This window comes from Grammomys surdaster, unplaced genomic scaffold, assembly GCF_004785775.1.
Source record: "Grammomys surdaster isolate TR1022 unplaced genomic scaffold, NIH_TR_1.0 235, whole genome shotgun sequence".
In the NCBI taxonomy this organism is placed as follows: Eukaryota; Metazoa; Chordata; class Mammalia; order Rodentia; family Muridae; genus Grammomys; species Grammomys surdaster.
The window spans coordinates 112,916-137,275 of NW_021604680.1; positions in this window are offsets into that span (position 1 = coordinate 112,916).

Sequence of the window (24,360 nt, forward strand, 5' to 3'; positions counted from 1 at the left end):
ATTATGAAGTGAAGGCTGGTGAGACAGCGCACCTTCACAGAGGCTGGCTCATGAAGCCACCACTTGTCATCCTATGGCAATAATGAGTGAGTATGGCAATAATGCTTACAATACAATGTCCATTTTCACATCAAACACAATAAAGATCCTACTCTGAAAGAAAATATGAGTGGCCACGTCTCAGAAACATATCTGTGTTACCCCATACTCTATGTTCCAACATAGTAACAATCATAAAATGTTTATAATAACACAGCAAAGCCAGTGATAAATCAGGGCATGGTGAGTCTCTCAGGTAGCTGGTGGCATCAATGCAGGACAAACTCAGATGTTATCTTAAGATATTTTCAGCCTTTAGTTATTGAAGATCAGGGATCTGTTTGTACTTTCTAAATGGGGTTTACATAATAGCCACAGGATGTTAGGTTCCAGAGGGGAAGAAAATGAGCAACTATTAAGGAACTAAGTGCAATACAAGATACTGATTACTTCTGTCAAAATCCAGTTTTTCATGATCAATCACCCACCCTTATTGAATGTTTAATGAAGACGTGTGTTTATTTTATTTCTAATTTCCCTAATGCAATAATCATATAGACACCATATGTTGTCAAATTTTACATGACCTCCTCTGTCTCAGGAGATGGTAGATAGGCCTTCCTCAATTCCCTGCCTTACCATATTCCACACGTTTCTTCTTATACCAATAAAGCATGGGCAAAGAATGGTTACCATAAGTCTGGTATAATTACATCAGTGACTGACTGAAGGCAAGCTGTAGAAGCTCTAAACAATATCTTACTCCTTATATTTTCTCTGCATTTGAATTCTTCCTTCTAGCCTTCACAGGACTGTGTCAGCAAACATTGAGCTTGCTGTCAATTTCACCCAAGTGTTTTTTCTGTGATCTCTACCTTACGAAGAATGTCGATAAGCCTGTACTCCCAAGCAAATAGTCTTTCTTTTAGATGAAGTCTTTTCTGATAGTATTTTCTTCTTTCTAGCATACTGATCTTCTAATAAAATACCTCAAAGAAATTCTGGGGCACCAATATGTTCATGTATTTATTTTCTTTGGGTTTGATGGAACTTTTTTTTTGAATTGAAGTATTCTGGAATAGTTTTTTTTTTTTAAAAAAATATTCTCTGAATGCACATATTAAATACTTCTACTTAAAAACAAACAGAAGGTGGAACCCTAGTTGGGTCAGTGAGCATATGTACTTGACACCAAACCTAATGATCCTCAAATTTTATCTCAGACATCAAGATGGTGACAGGAAGTAACTGAATCCCTCAAATTGTCATCTGACCTCTACAGAAGTATGGCACATAGGTAAGTGAATGTAACTTTAAAAGTTAGTAGCTGCATAGTTGGCTTAGCAGTTATGAGCACATGTTCCAACTACCCATATCAGGCTCTTGTAACTCCAGAGGGAAGTGATGACTCTGGCCTCTTTGAGGTATCCTTACTCATATGCATACACTGATAAACATATATCCATATATGTTTATATCAATAAAATGATTATAAAAAATTGCTGGGTCAAGTGTGATGGGTCTACTCTTTGTATAGTGGTGAATAAAACTAAATTCATAAAAATTGAAAAAAAAACCCCAGCTTTGAAGATAGGCACTGTACAGTGAAGAAAATAGGCAAAAGTACTTCAATCAAGTGCGGACAGGATGCAAGCAGACATCACTATTCTAACATAAACTAAATAGACCAAACTAAATGATTACAAGTGATAACACAATAGCTAACAGCAATTAACTAAGAAGGCATGTCTATCCTAAACATTCATGTACCAAACACTGTGTCATTAAATTTTATTTAAAAATATACTTTTATAAACAAAGTACCCAATAATAAAACACCAAACCAAACCCAACCCAACCAAACCAAACCAAACCAAACCAAACCAAACCAAATGAAAAAACAAATAATGGAACTGACTATGGCAGTCGAACATTTGAGACCCTTTAGCAGCAATTTATCATTACCCATATTATGGGGATTCCTTATAATTGTCAAGGACAAAAGACTGTGGAACAGGCCCATGGAACTTTAAAACAATATCTTCAAAGAATAAAAAAGGGGGAGATATAATCCTGTACACCACAAATTTATTTAAATTGTATTCTTTTCATTTTAAAGTTTTTTTTTTTTTTTAAATTGGATGCCAAGGAATTTTCTGCTGAGTGTCTATGGTGCTCTACAACTAGGCATACTTATACATAGGTGAAAGGGAAGGATCCACTTACTGGCATATGGCATGATCCTGATCAGGTATTAAATATGGGGAAGAGGGCATGTTTGTGTTTTTTTTCTGCAGGATGCTGAAGGAGCATGGTGGCTGCATGAACAATGGGTGAGACATGCTGATGCCAAGACAAAGAATGATGTTGACATGTGAGCTTGCTGAGTACCCTGACAATGGTGACTGAGAAGCTGTATTGGACATGAGTTCCTGACTCACCATTGCTTAAATATACCCCTAATGGGACTAGCTACCTTGCCTTAAGATCTTAGACCTTGTGGAACAGAGAATTAAAAAGAGAAATTATAATGTCTCTTATATTGTTATTAAATGTGACCAGCTATTCAGACTCAATCATGGACTGGTCCAGAAATCAATCCAATATTGGAAATAACAGTCTTCATTTGGAAGTCTGGTCCTGGACACTTTCAGAGACATATATGCAGCTAATTAGCTGCAGTTCTCTATGATGTTATGTTAGCAAGAGATAAATTTGGGGCAGGATCTAGGTTTCAAACAGGTCTTAGCACATGTGTTAAGGTTCTCTTAATTGTCAAGTTGAAAATACTTTTGTTTCTTCTACAGTATTTAATATAAGTTGCATTGATTGCACAGCTTCTGATTGTGTTTTGAAATCCAGCATGTCAGTTATGGAGGTCTATCAACCAGCTTTTGTTTTAGTGCCCTGAGTATCACAGAACCTTGGTATTCTGAAAAATAGCTTGCAAATACTGGAAGAAATGAGGCTGGCTTTAAACAGAATTGAGAGGGTGGTGGGCTTGATTATTGCTGGTATAACAGCTTTAATTACATTAATTGATAGCACCACTGCTTCTGCAATTACTGTGACACAAGAAATTAAGACAGCTACTTTTGTTAATCATTTAGCAGAAAATGTTACTAATGTGTTAAATATACCAGAGGATTTAGATAGGCATTTAGAAGAACAAATTGATGCTCTTTATCCTATTCAAATTCCTGGAAGGAGGTTCAGAGTTTAAGAGTAAGGAGCCATCTTGTGTGTCTTGCCAAATACCATTGGATTCATGTTAGTTCTACAATTTACAGTGGTAGTCATTATAATTAGGAAGAAGCTTAATGACACATGCAGAGCATTTGGCATAACTCTAACACCTCTCTGGATGCTCTAAAGATACATATGGAGCTTTTTAATTTCAAGAATGCTGCTCTGATGAGTGATGATGTGGTAGATACTGCAGATAAAATTACCCATGGCCTGAGGTCAGTATTTCTATTTTGGTCAAGCTTCAAAAATGACATACATAGCTTGATCATACTAGCCGTTTTTGTCCTGTGAATACTTTTTTCCCTGCCCATTGTGTTAAAGGTTTTCTTCAACAACAACAACGACAACAACAACAACAACCACCTGTTGGTAGCCAAAGTACATGATGTAAAACTGAAAATGGACTCCCAGACAGAGTTATTAAATTAACAGCCTGGCAAGCCAAGGACGGGTAAATTTCTGCACAGAGCCTTACCAACCTAAGACAGAAATGCATTGCTTTTGATAATGCATACTCCATGATGAGTAAGGAAGGCATTCTTGTCAGAATTACCTAAGACAGGCACAGTCTTGTTAATGAAATAAAAAAGGGGGAGAAGTGGAGAGCCTTTGGGGCTGCTTAGCAAAAAGCTGACATGGACCAAAGACAAGGAAATGGGCTGCTTGGCAGGAATATGACATTGGCTAAGGACAAGGAAGTAGGCCTCAGGCAGGAATCTGACATTAGACTAGAACAAAGAAGTAGTTTCAGGTAGGAATCTAAATCTTAGGCTACAACAAAGAAGTAATCTCAAGCAGGGACATAAATATTAGGCTAGAACAAAGAAGTAATGTCAGACAGGAATCTAAATTTTAGGCTAGAACAAGAAAGTAGGCTTCAGACATGAAAATGACCTTGGGCTAGGACAGGGAAGTAGGCTTAGGTACTTTGGTCATCCTGATAAGCCCTTAGAAACAGTGTTCATGGGAGTGTTCATGTAGTTGGGTTTAATGCCTTGCTTTTTCTTTGACTATTTGTATTTATTGTATTTCTTGTTCCTTGACTATTTGCATCTGTTGTATTGCTAGACCCTCAACCTAGAACTAACCTTAGTACATGCATGTAATCAAAATGGCATAAAAGCATAAAGGATGAGGGGGAGGGGATGGGGGTTCTAAGGAGGGGAAATGGGTTAAGGTGATTACATCTGTATTGTAAATAAATAAAATATCCAATTTAAATTACACACACACACACACACACACACACATATAACTTTTAGATTTAGAGACACAGATTAATGTCAACTCATTAATAGCAGGTCATTTCAATTCTTCACTGTCTCCAATAGGCAAGTCATATAGACAAAAATTAAGCAAAGACATGAAATGGACATTTCTGGTTGTGTTATGTGATGAAGATTCACAGGCTATTTTGCTGATGCCGTGAGAGGACATGTGATGTTTGGAGAGAATATAAATAGGACTCAATTGAACAGTGACAATGGTGTATCAGCAATAAGTAAAGTAGGTGAAATTGACTATACTGAAGGGTAGTAACACTTCACAACTGCCTCAAGTACATCCTCTTGAAAAACAATTATAGCAGGTAAATACAAAGACAGCAAGTGGTTTAATATGTACCTCAGTTTGTTGTAACATTTTCTTTGTATTATACGCTCTGGTGTCTTAACATCTGTTGCTGTATTTTAATTTTGGAAAATGCTTAATTTTATCACTCTGTCAAGGGACAGAAATTGTGCCTTAGAATCACAGTTATCTTCAAGCTACCCATATTCATTGCATTGGCCACCTTAATCTCCCAGATTATTTTAAGGAATTTATAGGAGAGGCCATGTGCCCATCTTTATAAGAGATCCTGACCCTCCTTACAGAAAGTATTCAGCAGGAAGTAGTAGTGCTGGCTGTCACTTGTCCTCTCTCCCTCCTTTTTCTTGAACACTCTCTGGGAAGATTAGTTATCTACCATCATCTGTGAACCTGCTTTTATTTGTTTAAATTCTTAGTTCATAATGTGTAATAAAATGAGATAATGGTCTCACTTCATAAGATTAGACTGTTTTCCTCAACCTTCCTTACAGAATATACATTTCAGATTCAATGGAAAAGACTCCTTCTGTCCATATTATAGTTGACAAAACCCAAATTGAAAAATCAGATTTATTTATAATATAGTAGTTTATATAATGGGATATGAATCATACTGTTATAACAACCAGAAAAAGATCTGACAGTTTATGATAGATTTCTTAAAGGATATGCTCAGAACATTTCTGTGAAAAAGAATGTTTTCTTAATCACTTCTCTTCAAATGGGATTGTCACACATGTACAGTAAAACTATTAGAGAAAAGAAGACTGAAATTTAACTGGAGTTAATGGAACATGCTGTGGGCATGGGAATATTATGACAATAATGAATGTTATGGCATATTTTCTACCTTGTGAATCCCCCTCCATTACATTTTCCACAGTAGTCTAATCATTAAAATTCTATGCACCCCTCTCAGTGATGTCTTGTGTAGACTTTATTGATATGCACAACTCACAGAATTTTATCTACCTGAGAAATTAATCACTAAAATCAAATACCTATGATAAAAATTTACCTTACAGGTCAGGTTTTGCCTATTTAAAAAATATATCAGAGGACTGAATTATCAAATAGCTACAGTCATATTCTTAAAATAGAGAAGATCGTTTTTTTCTGGGTTGGCCTGAGGCTGTTTGTATTCTAATGCTCATGATAATTCCTCAAGAGGGGTTATCCTCCTCAGCCCTCATGAGCAGACCATCATGTACTCAGGTGAAGCCATGTGAACCTACTCCTCATTTTAACTGGCCAATAAAAGGTTAGAGCCTGTGATTGGGGAGTGGAAGGGAAAGTTGTGATTGGAGACTCAAGATGGGATGGCAAGTAGGAGAGAGGACAGAGCAAGAAGAGAAAGAAGCTGCGGTGGACCAGAACCATGATGGACCAGAACCACATGAGTAGGAGAAACGGCAAGTATCAAGGTGTCTTATAGCTGGGGAATAAGTTAGTATAGTACTAGATCTTCCCGATCTAGGTATATGGCTTATAATTAAAATACCTTGGCTGTATGACTTTTATATATGTTTATTAGGGCTGGAAATTCCAGCAACAAATTGGCACCCAATGTGTAGCTAAGAACCAAACTAAACAGAAAAAAGTCTACCCCCCTACCCCAAATATAAACAATCAGGGCTATGCTTTAAAGCTGCAGTCAGATGGAAATTAAACATGGAGTGTGTTTGAGGGAGATACAGAGAGCTAAGTGAAAGGCTCCCTCTTCAAGCAAACCATGGCAGCCATAGGTCGCAACCCAGCCTCGAGCTGGGATGTAAGGTTGTGCCAAAGTCAGAACACAATTGGGGTTCCCTGAGCATGAGAGAAGGACCAAGGACCCTGGGACATGGCTACCTGAACCGCAGCCTTCGCAGCTGAAGATCAACAGCTGAAAAAAATTGCAGCTAACTTTCCAAAGCACAGGCATAGCGGAATGATCTGAGCATCTATGCCCCAAGCCAGCCTTACTGTGCTTGCCTTCCCATATTCCCTACATCTAAATAGGGCATGAGACGGCCAGACCCACTATCCTGATTGCTTGCACTGTAGGCTTCCTGAAATAGGTGCACATACAACCCAGACAAAAAGACAGAGACAGCTCAAAAGCACAGAAAACACCAGTCTTTCTACAGTCATCACCCTACTACATATAAAAGAATGAGGGAAGATCGCAATGTCCTGAATTGAACACCAGGGGGAGACAAAGGTACAAGAATCTTCAGATCAGATATTAAGAATTATAAATTGATGATGATGATGATAATTAGATGCCTAAAGATGAGAAACACAATAAATACCTTTTGGTTTTTATGTGATGCTATTATGAATGGCTGAAAAGGGATGGACTTAAAGGAAGTTGACACCTTGCCTATTATCATTATTACAATGTTAAGTTTCAATTATATCCTAATATAAGCTTCTTGGATTACTATGTCTTCTTAAAAAACAGGCCACTAAAAAATTATGAGCTTTAGAAAATGGATTAAAATATTTTATGAAACAGAATGAGAATAATGCCAAAGCACTAGAGGGGAAAATACAGAAAAATATAAATCAGAGTATGGAAATTGTTCAGATGACTGGGACACAGGAAGAGAAAAGGTCTGAAAATTGGACACAGGAGCTGGAAAAGACCCTAGAAGAAAAACATGCAGAACTTCACAGATCAGACTAAACAACAGAAAGAAATTTGAGAATTGGAAATATAGCTTAGAGGAAATATTGGAACTAAAGGTATAGGATTTTATAGGTCATGATAAGCAACAGAGAGAGGAAAATGAAGGTTTGAGACAGGAGCTAGAAAAACACTAGAACAAAAGATACAGACTTTCCTAGATCATACTGAGCAACAGAGAGATAGAAATAAAAATTGGAAGGCGAGCCTAGAGCATAATTTTCTAAAGTTAAAAAATCAAAATAAGGTAGATACCACAATATCATAATTTCAACATAAAGAAAAATTAGAATTAATGGAAATAGGGCCTAGAACAGAAACAGGAATTCATAAAGCAGAACAAATAACAGAGAGAAATTAAGACTTGACAACATGTCCTATAGAAAATATGAGAATTAAAAGTACAGGATTTTACAGGTCAAGATAAGCTATAGACAGAGGAAAATGAAGATTGGAGACAGGAGCTGGAGAAGGCACTAGAACAAAGGATGCAAACGTTCACAGGTCAGACTGAGTTGCAGACAGAAAGTAATGAGGATTTGAGAGCAAGGCTTGGACTATAGTCTAAAAATCAATCAATCAAAATAATAGAAATTAGAATTTCAGAATTACAATATGAAGAAAAAATACAATATGGAAGCAGAACCTTCAGCAGAGGATACAGGAATTTATAGAATAGGATGAAAAACAAAAGGAAAAGTTTGACAACTAGGGGCAAACTTTGGAGGAGAGGTTATGAAGAAAACTATAACTCCAAGATGACAGAGATACAAGCACTAGCAAGATATGAAATATGGGTACAAACTTTAATCAGCCTTAAACTATTCTTATTAAAATATTAATTAGGAGAAGTACTCAAGTAGATATAGTAGATAGAATTAGAGAAAGCCAATTAAAAGTTGACAGAAGACAAACTTTAGTTGATCTGGTTATTATACAAGAAAGACCAGCAGACAATAGTCTTCCAAAAATTATCAGGACTTTGAATGGCAACCCATGGATGTGTTAAAACTGAGAGAATTTAAAGAAAGTGTCATTAATTTTTAAATGCATCCACCATTTGTAAAACAAATCCTGACTTCTTGGGCTATCAGAAAGTAGAATAATCCACCACTACTGGAAGGATATGATAAAAGCAATAGTAGAACCTGGGACATATTTATAATAGTTCTCATGGTAGAGAGGAGAGACCAAAGAGATAGAAAGACAAAATAAAGTCAGAGGGATCAATATTTCTAAAGACCAGCTACTTGATGAGGGTTGTTTTGCTGAGATAGATGCACAGGGTGAATCTAATGAAGAAACCTTGACATTATGTTGCTTGGCTGTCTTAAATGCCTGAGACAGGGTCACAAAAACAGGAAAAAGACTTGAACCATTTTCTCAGGTCTTGCAATGGTAAAATACTTTATCTAATTGCCAAATATAATGAACTGGATATTATAAATGTATATCATACCTTATTTTCCATAATGGTTGTACTTGTATTCAATTTATATCTGAGTGAAGAGCAGCCTTTTATTGGTCTAAAAAGGGGAATTGTTAATGTTTGGCCTTGCTGTCTATTTTAATGCTAAGTGAAGGCTCCCAAGACCTGGAATCAAGTGACCCTGCCCCCAAGTTTGTCCTGATTGGAAAAGATACCAACAGCCAATATCTGGGTAAAATATGTAGTTGAGGTTTAAGTTTCCTGGACTTGGGGTCAAAGAAGAAGCATGAGAAAGAAGAAGGTAGAGGAGGAAGAAAGAGAAGCTGCCATGGGTTTGGTGAGCCATAAAAAAATGTGGCCCTGAGGGCTGCACAGTCTGAGTTAGAGCATACCAGATGAAACATAGTAAGTAATAATTTGGGGTTATCAATAGGAAAGTAGATTCTAATAGCATAGAGGATAGTCATCTACCCCAATCTGTGGGTAGATGGACACAGGTGAGTGTCTTTTATCTGGGAACTAAATGGGCACAGGCCTAGAGGAAACCCCAGGTTGGGATTAAAATTTTCTACAGTAGCTCATGTTCACAGCTAGTATGTTAGCAATGATGGCCATATTAGAAAGAGCTGGAGGTATAGAGCATATGGTTGAGGGTTATTTCCCACCAAGTCTAGGTTTATTATTGATTAAATCACTAAAATGCCCTGCTGTAGCTTCTCTAAATCAGAAAGAAAGGGATTGCCCTAGATCTAGCTCATTCCTTAACCACAAGAGCAGGATAGAAGATACACAGATGCTAAAGCTCAGAAAGCAATCCAAGAATTCTGATGACTTCATCACTATAAAACCTTTTGAAAGTAGTTGACATCATGTCCATCCAGCAAAAGAGTAGTAAATTACTTTTATGGTTTATACCGCTCTTTCCATGGGTTTCTAACCAGAGTTATAGCAGCAGGCATGAATTCTTCCAGCAGAGCAGGCTTTGCTGCAAAGTGGAAAACGGTTTCTTACCCCGAAACATTTGTGCACTACTCAATAGCAGGCACATGTTGCCTGGTAGGTTGGTATTGTACAAATATAGGGTACAGTGGGCCACAAACAATCAAAAAATTTTTAAAAAGATATGAATATAAGAGATGGATTTTGAAAGAAGAATTTAATCTAAGGAGAAGAAGATAATTGTGGAAAATATGTTCAAACTACTCTAGATAAATCATGTGTATGTAAGATATTTTTCAAGAATAAATTCTAGGAAGCTACTGATACAATATTACAAGTACCACACACACAATTATAACACACACACACACACACACACACACACACACACACACACACACACACAGTGCAAGCTAAGGCAATGGAGGTACAAATCTTTAATCCCAGCACTTGGGAGACAGAAGTAGAGGGATCTCTCAGTTTGAGGCCAGCCTGATCTACAGAAAGAGTTGCAATAAGGCCAGGGATATGAAGAGAAACCTACTCTCAAAAAACAAACAAACAAACAAACAAACACACACACAAAAACAACAACAGCAACACACACACAGACACACAAAACAAAACAGTGAAAGGAGAGAGAGGGAAACAGGGAGACAGAAAGAAAGAGAAGGGGAGAGAGAGACACTGGAAAACAAGTTCCAGCAAAATGAGTAGGTATTTGTAAGTGCTGAGCCTGTAAGGCTATTTGGATGAGAAATTTTTCATAGATACAGCTGAGGTAGAGTCACATTTGGAGAACACATCATTTAAATTATCTTCACTCCTCTATCAAAGTTACACACTAAAGATGTTTCAAACATCAGAAGCCGAACAGAGAAGAGGTAATAATAAAAATGCTTCATAATATTTCTTTTCTTGGCACAGGTGCATGATCATGCCAAATTTGTGATTGAGTGGCTTGGAGAAGGCTTAAAAAATTAATAGCATGACTATCATTGCATAACAACAACAAAACTGCCCTCATTTTCTAAGGTGCTTCCACTGTGTATGCCAGACTGTATATTATAGCCAGGCAGCTGCTGATACTAAATATTAAATAATATGATTTACATACTAATGTTTGTTTCACTGCTGAAATTTATTAGTCAAATATTAGGCTTTATTCAAAATCAAGAAACCTTTTGTTCATTTCTTTTCTTCTACAAAAGAAGGAAAAATGTGCCTTATTTGGTAGGTCATTTAAAGCAAGGGTCTAGAAAAGCTCAGACCAATAACGTAGAATAATGACTCCTAATGCCTGGGCAATTAAGCTATTGAAGAGACTCATATTAGGCATATATGTTTTATTTGCTTTCCGTACCCATAAGTAATTCTGAGTGCCACTAATCATTTTTTTAATTCCTACTATCTGTTTGCTTTAGGAGTTGGGGGTTGATATATCAGGGAGACTGTAGGTGGCCTCTCTCACGAGAAACTTTACTGGAAAATTACCATATATTTGCACTTCTGTGTTTAGATCCTTATAGGATTTAAAAAGGAGTATCTTAAAGTTAGTCTGCATGAAGCATTTCTTATATTTATAAGAAAATAAATAATATTAGTGTCAGAACCCACACCAGCTTGCAGCTCAGGTCACAGAAGCTTCTTTCTTTCTTTTTTTTTCTTTCTTTTTTTTTAATTGGATGTTTTAATTACATTTCATATGTCGTCCCCTTACCCCATCCCCCACCCACCCAGGAACACCCTATCCCCTTACCCCTCCTCCTTCTTCTCTGCAGATGTAACCCCTGCTTACCCCCCCGCCCACTCCCACCTCCCCACCCTCAATATTCCCACCCCCAGGGGCGTCCAGCCTTAAGGAAGTCAAGGATCTCTTCTTCTACCTATGCCCAGCAGGGCCCTCCACTCTTACATATTCATCTGAAGCCCTGGATCCCTCCATAAGTGCTCCCAGGCTGGTGGTTTAGACCCTGGGAGCTGTGGTTGGTTGGGATTGTTGCTCTCTTCATGGGGCCACAAACCCTTTCAGCTCCAATGGCCTTCACTCTAACTCCTCCATTGGGAACCCCATTATCAGTTCAATGGCTAGTTGTGAGCATCTGCCTCTGAATATGTCTGACTCTTGAAGGCCTCTGAGGAGACATCCATATCAGGCCCTTATCGGCATGCACTTCCTGACTTCCACATCAGCATCTACCTTTGGTGACAGCACATGGGATGGATACTCAGGTGGAAAGGTCTTCAAATGGCCCCTCCTTCAGTTTCTGTCCCTCACTTTGTCTCCATATTTGCTCCCTTGAGTATTTTGTTGCTCCTTCTAAGAAGGACCGAATAACCCCCACTTGGTCTTCCTTCTTCATGAGCTTCATGTGGCCTGTGAGTTGCATCTTGGTCATTTCAAGGTTCTGGGCTAATATCCAGTAATCAGTGAGTGAATATCATGTGTGTTCTTTTGTGATTGGCTCACTTCACTCAGGATAATAATTTCTAGTTCCATCCATTTACCTAGGAACCTCTCGAATTCATTGTTTTTAATAGCTGAGTAATACTCCATTGTGTAAATATACCACATTTTTTGAATCCATTCCTCAGTTGAAGGAGGTCTGGGTTCTTCCCAGTTCCTGGCTATTATAAATAAGGCTGCTATGAACATAGTTGAGCATATGTCCTTGTTATATGTTTGAGCATCTTCTGGGTATATGCCTAGGAGTGGTATAGCTGGATCCTCAGGTAATACTATGTCCAATTTTCTGAGGAACCGCCACACTGATTTCCAGAGTGGTTGTACCATCTTGCAGTCCCACCAACAATGGAGGAGTGTTCCTCTTACTCAACACCCTCGACAGCATCTACTATCACCTGAGTTTTCAATCTTAGCCATTCTGACTGGTGTGAGATAGAATCTCAGGGTTGTTTTGATTTGCATTTCCCTGATGACTAAGGACACTGAACATTTCTTTAGGTGCTTCTCGGCCATTCGAGTTTCTTCCATTGAAAATTCTTTGTTAAGCTCTATACCCCATTTTTTAATAGGGTAATTTGGTTGTCTGGTGTCTAATTTCTTGAGTTCTTTGTATATATTGGATATTAGCCCTCTATCAGATGTAGGATTGGTAAAGATCTTTTCCCAATTTGTTGGTTGTCGTTTTGTCCTATTGACAGTGTCCTTTGCCTTACAGAAACTTTGCAATTTTATGAAGTCCCATTTGTCAATTCTTGATCTTAGAGCATATGCCATTGGAGTTCTTTTCAGGAACTTTTCCCCTGTGCCCAAGTATTCGAGGGTCTTCCCCACCTTCTCTTCTATTAGTTTCAGTGTATCTGGTTTTATGTGGAGGTCCTTTATCCACTTAGACTTGAGCTTTGTACAAGGGGATAAGAATGGATCAATTTTCATTCTTCTACATGTTGTCCTCCAGTTGAACCAGCACCATTTGTTGAAAATGCTGTCCTTTTTCCACTGGACAGTTTTAGCTCCTTTGTCAAAGATCAAGTGACCATAGGAGTGTGGGTTCATTTCTGGGTCTTCAATTCTATTCCATTGATCTTCCTGCCTGTCTCTGTACCAATACCAGGTAGTTTTTATCACTATTGCTCTGTAGTACAGCTTGAGGTCAGGGATGGTGATTCCTCCCGAAGTTCTTTTATTGTTGAGAATAGTTTTCGCTATCCTGGGTTTTTTGTTATTCCATATGAATTTGAGAATTTCCTTTTCTAACTCTGTGAAGAATTGAGTTGGGATTTTAATGGGGATTGCATTGAAGCTGTAGATTGCTTTTGGCAAGATGGCCATTTTTATTATATTAATCCTGCCAATCCATGAGCATGGGAGATCTTTCCATCTTCTGAGATCTTCTTCGATTTCTTTCTTCAGAGACTTGAAGTTCTTGTCATACAGGTCTTTCACTTGCTTGGTTAGATTCACACCAAGGTATTTTATATTATTTGCAACTATTGTGAAGGGTGTCATTTCCTTAATTTCTTTTTCAGTCTGTTTATCTCTCATGTAGAGGAAGACTACTGATTTGTTTGAGTTGATTTTATAACCAGCCACTTTGCTGAACTTGTTTATCAGGTTTAGGAGTTCTCTGGTGGAAGTCTGGGGGTCACTTAAGTATACTATCATATCATCTGCAAATAGCGATATTTTGACTTCTTCCTTTCCTATTTGTATCCCTTTGACCTCTTTTTGTTGTCTAATTGCTCTGGCTAGGACTTCCAGTACTATATTGAATAGGTAGGGGGAGAGTGGGCAGCCTTGTCTAGTCCCTGATCTTAGTGGGATTGCTTCAAGTTTCTCTCCATTTAGCTTGATGTTGGCTACTGGTTTGCTGTAAATTGCTTTTACTATGTTTAGGTAGGGGCCTTGAATTCCTGATCTTTCCAAGACTTTCAGCAGGAAGGGATGTTGAATTTTGTCAAATGCTTTCTCAGCATCTAGTGAGATGATCATGTGATTTTTTTCTTTGAGTTTGTTTATATAGTGGATTACATTGATGGATTTCCAAATATTGAACCATCCCTGCATTCTTGGGATAAAACCTACTTGATCATGATGGATGCTTGTTTTGATGTGTACTTTGATTTGGTTTGCTAGAATTTTATTGAGTATTTTTGCATCGATGTTCATAAGGGAGATTGGTCTGAAGTTCTCTTTCTTTGTCGGGTCTTTGTGGGGTTTGGGTATGAGTGTAATTGTAGCTTCATAGAATGAATTGGGTATTGTTCCTTCTGTTTCTATTTTGTGGAATAGTTTGAAGGAAATTGATATTAGGTCTTTCTTGAAGGTCTGATATAATTCAGCACTAAAACCATCTGGTCCTGGACTTTTTTTAGTGGGGAGACTTTTAATGACTGCTGCTATTTCCTTAGGGGTTATGGGACTATTTAGATGGTTTATCTGCTCCTGATTTAACTTTGGTACCTGGTATCTGTCTAGGAAATTGTCCATTTCATCCAGGTTTTCCAGTTTTGTTGCGTATAGGCCTTTGTAGTAGGATCTGATGATTTTTTGAATTTCTTCAGTTTCTGTTGTTATGTCTCCCTTTTCAGTTCTGATTTTATTAATTTGGATACTGTCTCTGTGCCCTCTGGTTAATCTGGCTAACGGTTTATCTATCTTGTTGATTTTCTCAAAGAACCAACTCCTGGTTTTATTGATATTTTGTATTGTTCTTTCTGTTTCTATTTGGTTGATTTCAGCCCTGAGTTTGATTATTTCCTGCCTTCTACTCCTCCTGGGTGTATTTGATTCTTTCTGTTCTAGAGCTTTTAGTTGAGCAGTTAAGTTGTTAGTGTGTGCTCTCTCCAGTTTCTTTTTTTAGGTACTTAGAGGTATGAGTTTTTCTCTTAGCACTGCCTTCATGGAGTCCCACAAGTTTTGGTATGATGTGTCCTCATTTTCATTGAATTCTAAAAAGTCGTTTATTTCTTTGTTTCTTTCTTGACCAAGTCATCATTGAGTAGAGAGTTGTTCAGTTTCCATGTGCATGTGGGTTTTCCATTGGTTTTGTCATTATTAAAGACCAGTCTTAGTCCGTGGTGACCTGATAAGATGCAAGGGTATTATTTTAATCTTTTTGTATTTGTAGAGGCCTGTTTTGTGACCAGTTATATGGTCTATTTTGGAGAAGGTACCATGAGGTGCTGAGAAAAAGGTATATTCTTTTGTGTTAGGATGAAATATTCTATAGATGTCTGTTAAGTCCATTTGGTTCATAACTTCTGTTAATGTCAAAGTGTCTCGGGTTAGTTTCTGTTTCCATGATCTGTCCATTGAGAGTGGGGTGTTGAAATCCCCCACTATTATTGTGTGAGGTGTAATGTGTGTTTTGAGCTTTAGTAAAGTTTCTTTTATGTATGTAGGTGCCCTTGCATTTGGAGCATAGATGTTCAGAATTGAGAGTTCACCTTGGTAGATTTTTCCTTTGATGAGTATGAAGTGTCCTTCCTTATCTTTTTTGATTAATTTTGGATGAAAGTCGATTTTATTTGATATTAGAATGGCTACTCCAGCTTGTTTCTTGGGACCATTGGCTTGGAAAATTGTTTTCCAGCCTTTTATTCTGAGGTAGTATCTGTCTTTGTCACTGAGGTGCGTTTCTTGTATGCAGCAAAATTCTGGGTCTTGTTTTTGTATCCAGTCTGATAGTCTGTGTCTTTTTATTGGGGAATTGAGACCATTGATGTTAAGAGATATTAAGGAAAAATGATTGTGGCTTCCTGTTATTTTTGTTATTAGAGGTAAAGTTATGTTTGTATAGTTATCTTCTTTTGGGGTTGTTGGAAGATTACTTCCTTGCTTTTTCTAGGTTGTAGTTTCCCTCCTTGTGTTGGCATTTTCCATAAATTATCCTTTGAAGTGCTGGGTTTGTGGGAAGATATTGTGCAAATTTGGTTTTGTCATGGAATATCTTGGTTTCACCATCTATATTGATTGAGAGTTTTGCTGGGTATAGTAATCTGGGCTGGCAATTGTGTTCTCTTAGGGTCTGTATGATGTCAGTCCAGGCTCTTCTGGCTTTTATAGTCTCTGGTGAGAAGTCTGGTGTAATTCTTATAGGTCTGCCTTTGTATGTTACTTGAACTTTTTCTCGTACTGCTTTTAGTATTTTTTCTTTGTTTTGTGCATCTGATGTTTTGATTATTATGTTACGGGAGGTATTTCTTTTCTGGTCTAGTCTATTTGGTGTTCTGTAGGCTTCTTGTATGTTTATGAGCATCTTGTTCTTTAGGTTAGGGAAGTTTTCCTCAATAATTTTGTTGAAGATATTTACTGGCCCTTTAAGTTGGGAATCTTCATTCTCATCTATACCTATTATCCTTAGGTTTGGTCTTCTCATTGTGTCCTGGATTTCCTGGATGTTTTGAGTTAGGAGTTTTTTGCATTTTGCATTTTCTTTGACAACTGTGACAATATTTACCACTGTATCTTCTGCATTTGAGATTCTCTCTTCTATCTGTTGTGTTCTGTTGGAGATACTTGCGTCTTTGACTCCTGATCTCTTTCTTAAGTTTTCTATCTCCATGGTTGTCTCCCTTTGAGCTTTCTTTATTGTTTCTATTTCCAGTTTCAGATCCTGAATGTTTTTGTTTAATTCCTTCTTTGTGTTTTCTTGCATTTCTTTAAGGGATTTCTGTGATTCCTCTTTAAGGGCTTCTACGTGTTTACTTGTACTCTCCTGTATTTCTTTAAGGGAGTTGCTTATGTCCTTCTTATAATCCTGTATCACCATCATGAGAAGTGATTTTAATTCTGAATCCTGCTTTTCAGGTGTGATGTGGTGTCCAGGGCTTGCTATATTGGGAGAGCTGGGTACTGATGATGTCAAGAAACTTTGGTTTCTGTTGCTTATGTTCTTGTGCTTGCCTTTCACCATCTGGTTAACTTTAGTGTTACCTGTCATTACTGTGTAAGACTGGAGTTTGTATTTCCAGTTATCTTGCTTGTGTCAGAGCTCCTCAGAGTCCAGATGTCTCTGTGGTCTTATGATCCTAATCTCCTGGGAGGAAGAACTCCTTGGACTCAGGCCACCTCTTGGATCTGGAAATCCTTCTGCTCTGGGTGCAGTGGTTCCTCTAGGATGGCTCAGGATATGATGTCTCCCAAGTGCAAACCACTTTCGTGTCTGCTGCTCTGAGTGTAGTAGCTCTTCGGCTGCTCTGAGTGTAGTGGCTCCTCTAGGATGGCTGAGGATTCAGTATCTCCACAGGAACAGGCCAGCTCTGTGTCTGCCCCAGCCCAAAGGTCCAGGCAGTGGTTGAAGCGGAGTGGAAATCTGGAGGGGCAGGGTTTGGGTAGCTGGTGTGTCCTGAATGTCCCTGGCTCCCAGATATATCTCTGGGGCTTAGGGAGTGAGATGGAGTCCTTACTGGTTGCTCTGAGTGCAGTGGCTCCTCTAGGATGGCTGAGGATTCAGTATCTCCACAGGAGCAGGCCAACTCTGTGTCTGCCCCAGCCCAAAGGACCAGGCAGGGGCGCTTCTTTCTTTTATAAAGAAAGTGGCAAGCTCCTTATTGACAGCTTCTTTATAAATTTATCCCACTGATAGAAGGCAATTGATATTTTCAAATTGTCGCAGAAGTGATAGATATCAAATTACTAAACTGAGGATTACTGACAGAAACTCATCTTCCCAGCAATGCAATGGGTACATCTACACTAGCCATATCCCTCTTTCCTATTTCTCCTACAGCTAGAGAGTCATACATTTTTCTGCACAATTCAAGACTCCATACACCTGTTCCTTCCTACCACTGAGGAAAAAAGAGACAGTCTGAGCATATAAATTTTCCCCTTTTGCATGACACCTCTAAGAAGGACCTAATCACCTCCGTTTTGTGGGCCTGAACTCACATCAAAGCCCCTTCCAAGTGGTTTCTCTAGGACATTGTACCTGTATTTTCTTGAGCACTCCCACCATGTTTCTCTTTATTCAAGGTAGTAATATCTCTCCTAGAAAATTATACAAAAGATAATCTATCTCACTTTCCCCTTTGAATATTAAACCTTCAAACTAGCAATTAGTTAAAATACTTGTAGGTGGCTTCTCTATTGGGAGGAAGGGGAAAAGGTGACAGAAAAAGGAATAGCTAGGCACTTGGTTCTTGAGAACAAAACAAGATATATTATGAGGACAGAAGTCAGTGTTTGGAATTGCTCAAGAATCCAGTAGAAGCTCATACTCAATGTACTTAAGCACAGCCTTCTTGGGAAGCACAACCACACAAGGATGAGCTAAGAGGATATTTTTTATTGGATATTTTCTTTATTTAAATTTCAAATGTTATCCCCTTTCCAGATCTCCACTCCAGAAACCTCCTACCCTCTCCCCCTCTCCCTGCCTCTATGAGGGTGCTCCCCCACCCACCCACCCACTCCTGACTTCCTGCCCTGGCATCCCCTACGCTGGGACATCAAACCCCCACTGGACCAAGGGACACTCTTCCCAGTATTGTCCAACCAGGCCATCCTCTGCCACATACATGGCTGGAGCCATGGGTCCCTCCATGTGTACACTTTGGTTGGTGCTCCAGTTTTTGGGAGCTCTGGGGCGGGGTCTGACTGGTTGATACTTTGCTTCCCCCATGGGGCTGCAACCCCCCTTAGCTCCTTCAGTCCCTTATCCAACTCTTCCATCTGGGACCCCACACTCAGTCCAATGGTAGGCTGTGAGCATCTACCTCTGTATTTGTCAGGGTCTGGTAGAGTCTCTCAGGAGACAGCCTTATCAGGTTCTTGTCAGCAAGCACTTCCTGACATCTTCAATAGTGACCAGCTTTGGCAACTGTATATTGGATGGATCCCCAGTTTCTTTCAGTCTCTGTTCCACACTTTGTCTCCATATTTCCTTCTGTGAGTTTTTTGTTCCCCCTTCTGAAGCACTGAAGCATCCACACTTTGGTCGTCTTTCTTCTTGAGCTTCATGTGATCTGTGAATTGTATCTTGTGTTTTCTGAGCGTTTGGGCTAATATCCAATTATCAGTGAGTGCATACTGTTTGTGTTCTTTTGTGACTGGGTTACATCATTCAGGAAGATAGTTTTCAGTTCCATCCATTTGCCTGTAAATTTTATGAAGTCATTGTTTTTAATAGCTGAGTAATACTCCACTGTGAAAATGTACCATGTTTTATGTATCCATTCATCTGTAGAGAGACATCTAGGTTGTTCTTGCAGAAGCCCCTTCCCTGCCCTGCTAGTCATCACAGGAGTGCTACATTTCAATAAATATCCCACCAATCTTGAATGGATCAGCATCTTAGGGTTTATTTTTTAACTTTTGTTTCAGAAAAGTATTTATATAGCTTATGCACTCTTATGCACATAAAGTAAATGTACACATCATAGTTAATGACATTATACAGCTTACAAGAGTATCAGCTATCTGTAGACTATTTCACCCAAATACCTAAGACTATGCATTCTGTTCAAAAAAACCCATGGAATCATTTCTGTCATAACAATGTATTAGGACACAAAACAAGTCTTGACCATTTGTTAGGGTTTCTATTGCTGCAATGAAACCCCATGACCAAAAAGCAAGTTGAGATCTCAGGGAGGTTTTGATTTGCATTTCCTTCATGACTAAGGATGTTGAACATTTAAAAAAGCATTTATTTGCCATTCAAGATTTCTCTGTTGAGAGTTCTCTGTTTAGCTCTGTATTGCATTTTTTTTTAAAAAAAATTAGGCAATTTGTTTTGTTGGAGCCCAACTTCTTGTGTTCTTTATATACACTCTGTTGGATGTAAGATTAGTGAAGACCTTTTCCCAATCTGTAAGCTACAGTTTTGTCCTACTGACAGTATCCTTTGCCTTACAGAAGCTTTTCAATCTCTTGAGGTCCATTTAACAATTGTTGATATTAGAGCCTGAGCCACTGGTGTTCTGTTCAGGAAATTTTCCCTGTGCCAATGTGTTCAAAGCTATTTCCCACTTTCTCTTATATTATATTTAGAATATCCACATTACACCAATTAGAATGGCTAAGATAAAAATCTCAAGTGTCAACACATGTTGGCAAGGATGGAGAAAGGGAACATTTCTCCATTGCTGGTGGGATTGCAAAATTGTACCACTACCCCAGAAATCAATCTAGAAGTTTCTTATAAAATTGGAAATAGTTCTACCTGAAGACCCATCTGTACCTCTCCTGGGTATATACACAAAAGATGCTCTACCATACCAAAAGGATAGGTGCTCTGCTATGTTCATAACACCTTTATTGGCAGTAGCCAGAAACTGGCAATAACACAAATGTCCCTCAATTGTATAGTGGACACAGAAAATGTGGTTCATTTACACAATGGCATACTATTCAGCTATTAACAACAAGGTCATCATGCATTTTGCAGGCAAATGGATGAAACTAGAGCATGTCATCCTAAGTGAGGTAACTCAGACCCAAATGACACACATGGTATGTACTCATTGATAAGTGGCTATTAGCCATAAGGTATAGAATACTCAAGATATAACCCACAAACCCAAAGAAGTTAAACAAGCAGAAAGGCTTAAGCAATGGTGTTTGAATCTTACTTAGAAGGCAGAACAAAATAGTCATTGGAGGCAGAGGCAGAGAATTGGGTGGGACAATGGAGCAGCAGGGGAGTCAGGGGTGCAGGATCTGGTGTGGGGAAAGATAGGAGGCCCTGAGGGCCAGGATAATGAAAGGAAATCTGCAGCTGCTTAGGCTGGGGTAAGGTGGGGGTGAATCTTTACGAAGTCCCAGAGACCTTGGATGGGGAAGGGAGTCTCCTAGAAGCTAATGCACATGACCTTAGCTAAAATGCCAAACAGTGGGAACATGGATCTTAAAGGGGCCACCTCCTGTGGCAGGACCCCAGTAGAGAGTTAGGGATACTAGTCCACCCACAAAACTTTCAACTTAAAATATGTGCAGTGTAAGAGAAATGAAGGGACAAAGGTGGAACATAGAGTGAAGTAATGGCCAACCAATAACTGGCCCAACTTGAGGTCCATCCCTGACAATATTAATGATATTCTGTTATGGTTGATGAAAGGAGCCTAGGATAACATTCCTCTAGGAGGCTCTACCCAGGAGCTGACTAAAAAAGAAGCAAATACCCACACCCAAATATTGCATGGAAACTGGCAACCATTATGGAAGAGTAGGGGGAAAGATTGAAGGCTCTGAATGGGATAGAAACAACCAACAGAGAAAACAAACAGAGTCAATTAATCTGGACCCTCGGAGCTTTCAGAGACTGAGTCACCAACCAAAGATCATCCATGGGGTAGGCCAAGTCTACCAGCACATATGTAGTAGATGTACAGCTCAGTTTCCGTGTGGGTCCACCAACAACTCTAGAGGAGACTATTCTTTAAAGCTGCAGTCTGACTGTGGTTGTATCAGTTTTCCAACTGAGCTGCCTTGTCAGTCCTTAGTGGGACAGGATGCTCCTATCCTGCAGAGACTTGATGCCCCAGGGTCAGAGGACAACTAGGGTGGGCCCACCCTCTCAGAGAAGGGAAGTGGGAATGGACAATGGGGGGAGGCCTGAAGGAAGGAAGCATTTGTGATATAAACAAACAAATAAATAATAATTTTTAAAAAACAAGATTTTAATGACGACATCAACAACAAAAAAGGAAGTTGGAGAGGAAACTTCCACTTTTACTTTGCTATTGGTCACAAAAGCAAGTCAAGTTCATGGCTTAGTCTTGGGGAGTTTTGAGGGCTCTGGTTAGTTGATACTGTTGCTCTTACTATGGGGATGAAATCCCCTTCAGCTCCTTCAGCAGTCCTTCCCCTAACTCTTGTCCCAGGGCTCAGTCCAATGGTTAGCTGTTAGTATCTGCATCTGTGTCAGTAAGGTGCTGGTAGAGCCTCTCAGGGGACAGCCATGCCAGGCTCCTGTCTGCAAGCACATTTTGGCATCAACAACAGTGTAGGGGTTTGGTGTCTGTGCATGGGATGAATACCAAGTTGTGGTAGTCTCTGGATGGCCTCAAACACCAACCAAAGAGCATAGATGGTTAGTCTGTGGCCCCTGCTACATATGTAGCAGAGGAATGACTTGTTTGGGCTCAGTGGGAGGGGATGCCCTTGTTCCTGTAGAGGTTTGATGCCCCAAAGAAGGGAGATTGTAGAGAGATGAAGAGAGAGTGGGTTGGTGATTACCCTCTTAGAATCGAAAGAGGTGGTGATGGGGTGGTGGACTAATGGAGCAGGAACAAAAACGGGGCTCAACATTTGAAATGTAAATAAAGTAATTTTTAAAAAGGAAGTCAGGACAAGAACTCAAGCAGGACAAAAAACTGGGAGACTGGAACTAATGTAGAGGTCATGGAAGAGTGCTGGTTACTGTCTTGCTCCTGTTAGCTTGCTCAGCCTGCTTATATACCAGTCCAGGGGTGGTATAGCTCACCATGGGTGGACTTTCTGATCACCAATTGAGAAAATGCCTTACATCTGGATCTCATGGAGGCATGTCCTCAACTAAAGATCCTTCCTGTCTGATTACTATAGCTTGTATTAAGATGACAGAAAACCAGGGAGTACAATTAGGCTATGAGATAGTGTCACCTATCTCTGTCAAAACAGTTCAACTGGAAAAGTCAGTCAATTAAAATTAAGCTTAAAATTGTTATAGGACTGAAGGAGCTGAAGGAGATTGCAACCCCATAGGAAAAACAATATTAACTATCTGGACTACTCAGAGCTCCCACAAACTAAACCACCAACCAAAGAGTATACATGGAGGGATCCATGGCTCCAGATACATATGTAGCAGAGGATAGACTTATTTGACATCAGTGGGAGGGGAGGCCCTTGGTTCTGTAGAAGCTTGATGCCCCAGTGTAGGGGTATGCTAGAGTGGTGAGGTAGGAGTGGGTGAGTGAGTAGAGGAGCACCCTCATAGGGGCAAAGAGGAGGGAGGGATGTGATGGGGGAGTTGCAGAGGGGAAACCTGGAAGAGAGACATTTGAAATGTAAATAAATAAAATAACCAATAAAAAAGAAAACAATTTACAATTAATTTCTGGGTCCCATTTGTGATTAAGTGTTAGAAAATTAATAGTACTTTGTTTCAAAGTTATACATTCTTAAAGTTCAAGGCCAAATTGTAAGACTGTGTTTCCTTATTTTGACGAAAGACCTATTAGTAACAGTGATTAATCCTGATCAGGATACTCCTCTTCACTTCAGAGCAGAGACTTTCCAATCCTGATTCCTTTCATCACCACAAGAAGCAATGATGAGATGGTAGCTATCCTGCCCTTGGAAAAATCATCTTATCTGTAGTCAACTATTTATTGTGTAGATTTTTTCTATCCTTACCTTGATTCAGATACAGCCTGACTGAAAGCCCAGGCTATGGCTACTTGTCAATCATGTGGCGTAGAACACTCCTTCTTGTGAGACCTCTAAATTACCACCCTGACATTACCATCACCATCAATCTTCCACATGGGCCTGAACTTTTCTCAGAGGCCCCATGGTGTTTCTGTATATCTGTGATGCTAATAACTCTCCAAACACACACACACACACACACACACACACACACACACACACACCACATCAAAACAAATATCAAAACAAAACCTCTAACAGTGTCCTCTGTCTCAGTGTCCATGATAAACCCCAAACCCAAGACCCTTAAACTGGATTCATTAAAATAGGAGAGATTATACAAAAAGGATCTCATATCACACATTGATCTCTGCTTATAAGATTTAGTTGTTTATTGAAGATGACCTAGTGTGTTGGCTGTCAGATAGTTTACTAGTATTTCATCATATTTATGTACCATAACTCCTAGAGTCTATGGATTTAGAATTTAATAGTTTCTAGTTTTTGCTGTTATGAAACAAACACATTATATTGGCATTATTCCACAAGAAATGGGAAAATGCATTCCTAGCAATAAGATTGCTGGGTTAAAGTTTGTGTAGATTTGTTTTTTAATAG